At 46.7% G+C, this 3,764-nt stretch overlaps 1 non-coding gene across 1 annotated transcript; it reads left to right on the top strand.

Annotated features, from left to right (window-relative positions):
- The first annotated feature begins 370 nt into the window (after window positions 1–370).
- Window positions 371–1,320, top strand: LOC144538408 (18S ribosomal RNA). Its single transcript, XR_013504274.1, has one exon. It is a non-coding gene; the product is annotated as an 18S ribosomal RNA (ribosomal RNA).
- Window positions 1,321–3,764: the final 2,444 nt, after the last annotated feature.

Genomic DNA, 3,764 nt, shown 5'->3' on the forward strand with positions numbered 1-3,764 from the left:
CACAGTGCATACAGAAATGACAAATTAAGGTTGAACATTTCCTTGCTTGCAAGGAAATAGTATTCATGGTGAAAAGTCATTCAATAAAGAATTGCATTTTTGGATATCACGAGCATAAAGAATAATTATTACTCCACAAATATCTAAGATGCCCCCCGGCTTACGCGCGTAAACCCCCCTACCCCCCTACACCCCTGAGATCACTATCATTCCTGAAAACCCCCCGGAAACAGGAAAACCTCTAGTGGTGTTTTATGGCCCAAATTGTGTTTATTTACATTAATTTAAATTATTTCACATAGCTAGCGTAGCTTAATTAAAGCGTAACACTGAAGATGTTAAGATTGGGCCTAAGAAAGCCCCGCCGGCACAAAGGCTTGGTCCTGACTTTACTATCGACTTTAACTAGATTTATACATGCAAGTATCCGCACCCCTGTGAGAATGCCCTCATCTCCCCGCCCGGGGCTGAGGGGCCGGCATCAGGCACGCTCTGCAGCCCAAGACGCCTTGTTCAGCCACACCCCCAAGGGAACTCAGCAGTGATAAACATTAAGCCATAAGTGAAAACTTGACTTAGTCAAAGTTAAGAGGGCCGGTAAAACTCGTGCCAGCCACCGCGGTTATACGAGCGACCCAAGCTGATAGTCACCGGCGTAAAGAGTGGTTAGGGAACAATCCAAACTAAAGCCGAACGCCCTCAAAGCTGTTATACGCACCCGAAGGTACGAAGAACCATCACGAAAGTGGCTTTACCCTTACCCGAACCCACGAAAGCTATGTAACAAACTGGGATTAGATACCCCACTATGCCTAGCCCTAAACATTGATAGTAATATACCCCGCTATCCGCCCGGGAACTACGAGCATTAGCTTAAAACCCAAAGGACTTGGCGGTGCTTTAGACCCACCTAGAGGAGCCTGTCCTAGAACCGATAACCCCCGTTCAACCTCACCCCCCCTTGTTTTCCCCGCCTATATACCACCGTCGTCAGCTTACCCTGTGAAGGCCCTATAGTAAGCAAAATTGATAAAACCCAAAACGTCAGGTCGAGGTGTAGCGTATGGGGCGGGAAGAGATGGGCTACATTCTCTACCATAGAGAAATACGAATGTATTAGTACTGAAATATACAACTGAAGGAGGATTTAGCAGTAAGTGGAAAATAGAGCGTCCCACTGAAACTGGCCCTGAAGCGCGCACACACCGCCCGTCACTCTCTCCAAGCTTACCATCACTAAATAACTAAAATCTTATTTACTGCAAAGGGGAGGCAAGTCGTAACATGGTAAGTGTACCGGAAGGTGCACTTGGAAAAACCAAAGTATAGCTAAACACAGGAAAGCGCCTCACTTACACCGAGAAGACATCCGTGCAAATCGGATTACCTTGACGCCCCACAGCTAGCCCGCCATACCCAACCAACAATTAAACATAAATACCCCCAAATACCCCAAACTTAACAAACAAACCATTTTTCCCTCTTAGTACGGGAGACAGAAAAGAGACTCAGGAGCAATAGAAACAGTACCGCAAGGGAAGGCTGAAAGAGAAATGAAACAAACCATTTTAAGCCCAAAAAAGCAGAGATCTAAACTCGTACCTTTTGCATCATGATTTAGCCAGTACTATTCGAGCATAGAGTTCTTTAGTTCGACACCCCGAAACTAGACGAGCTACTCCAAGACAGCCTATTACAGGGCAAACCCGTCTCTGTGGCAAAAGAGTGGGAAGAACTTTGAGTAGAGGTGACAGACCTACCGAGCCTAGTTATAGCTGGTTGCCTAAGAAATGGATAGAAGTTCAGCCCCTCGTATTTCCCGACCCAACCCAGTCTTCACTCAAGCTGGATACAGGCTAAGCCGAGGGAGTTAGTCGAAGGAGGTACAGCTCCTTTGAAACAAGACACAACTTTACCAGGAGGGTAAAGATCACAATTATTAAGGAAAAGTGCTCCAGTGGGCCTAAAAGCAGCCACCTCAACAGAAAGCGTTAAAGCTCAGACACATCCACCAACCCCATATACTGATTAACCATCTAAACCCCCTAATCCTACTAAGCCCTCTCATGCAACCATGAGAGAGACCCTGCTAATATGAGTAATAAGAAAACCCTCGCTTTTCTCCTTGCACAAGTGTACATCGGAACGGACCCCCCACCGACCCTTAACCGGCCCCAATCAAAGAGGGTATTGAACAACAAACCAAAAACTAGAAAAACATTCAAATACCGACCGTTAACCCCACACTGGAGTGCCCACAAGGAAAGACTAAGAGAGAAAAAAGGAACTCGGCAAACACAAGCCTCGCCTGTTTACCAAAAACATCGCCTCTTGCAAAACAAAAAATAAGAGGTCCCGCCTGCCCTGTGACTATATGTTTAACGGCCGCGGTATTTTGACCGTGCGAAGGTAGCGCAATCACTTGTCTTTTAAATGAAGACCCGTATGAATGGCATAACGAGGGCTTAGCTGTCTCTTTTCTCTAAGTCAATGAAATTGATCTCCCCGTGCAGAAGCGGGGATACTAACATAAGACGAGAAGACCCTATGGAGCTTTAGACACAAAGCAGCCCAAATTAAACACCCTGAAATCAAACAGAAAAATCGAATGGCCCCCTGCTCAAATGTCTTTGGTTGGGGCGACCATGGGGAAAAACCAAACCCCCACGTGGAACGGAAGAACTTCTTCTACAACCAAGAGCCGCCACTCTAAGTGACAGAATCTCTGACCATTAATGATCCGGTACTACCGATCAACGAACCGAGTTACCCTAGGGATAACAGCGCAATCCCCTTCCAGAGCCCATATCGACAAGGGGGTTTACGACCTCGATGTTGGATCAGGACATCCTAATGGTGCAGCCGCTATTAAGGGTTCGTTTGTTCAACGATTAAAGTCCTACGTGATCTGAGTTCAGACCGGAGTAATCCAGGTCAGTTTCTATCTATGATATGATCTTCTTCTAGTACGAAAGGACCGAAAAGAAAAGGCCCATGCTCAAGGTATGCCTTACCCCCACCTAATGAAAACAACTAAAGTAGACAAAGGGGCATATCCCTGAGCCTAAGAACATGGCATGTTAAGGTGGCAGAGCCTGGACATTGCAAAAGACCTAAGCCCTTTCCACAGAGGTTCAAGTCCTCTCCTTAACTATGATTTCAACCCTTATCACCCACATCCTGAACCCCTTAGCCTTTATCGTCCCCGTACTTCTGGCCGTCGCATTCCTCACCCTGCTCGAACGAAAAGTCCTAGGCTATATACAGCTACGAAAAGGGCCCAACGTCGTTGGTCCCTACGGCCTACTTCAACCAATCGCAGACGGGGTTAAACTTTTTATTAAAGAACCAGTACGACCCTCCACTTCCTCCCCAGTCCTATTTTTAATCACCCCCATACTGGCCCTAACCTTAGCCCTAACCCTCTGAGCTCCAATACCCCTCCCCTACCCCGTTGTTGATCTAAACCTAGGAGTTCTATTCATCCTCGCCCTATCAAGCCTGGCCGTCTACTCCATTCTAGGCTCAGGATGAGCATCAAATTCAAAATACGCCCTCATAGGGGCCCTCCGAGCCGTCGCCCAAACCATCTCTTATGAAGTAAGCCTAGGACTAATTCTTTTAAACATCATTATTTTCACAGGAGGTTTTACACTTCAAACCTTCAACATTGCCCAAGAAAGCATCTGACTAATTATTCCTGCATGGCCCCTAGCTGCAATATGATACATTTCAACCCTAGCAGAGACTAACCGCGCCCCCTT

The sequence above is a fragment of the Centroberyx gerrardi genome, unplaced genomic scaffold, assembly GCF_048128805.1.
Source record: "Centroberyx gerrardi isolate f3 unplaced genomic scaffold, fCenGer3.hap1.cur.20231027 Scaffold_153, whole genome shotgun sequence".
Lineage (NCBI taxonomy): Eukaryota > Metazoa > Chordata > Actinopteri > Beryciformes > Berycidae > Centroberyx > Centroberyx gerrardi.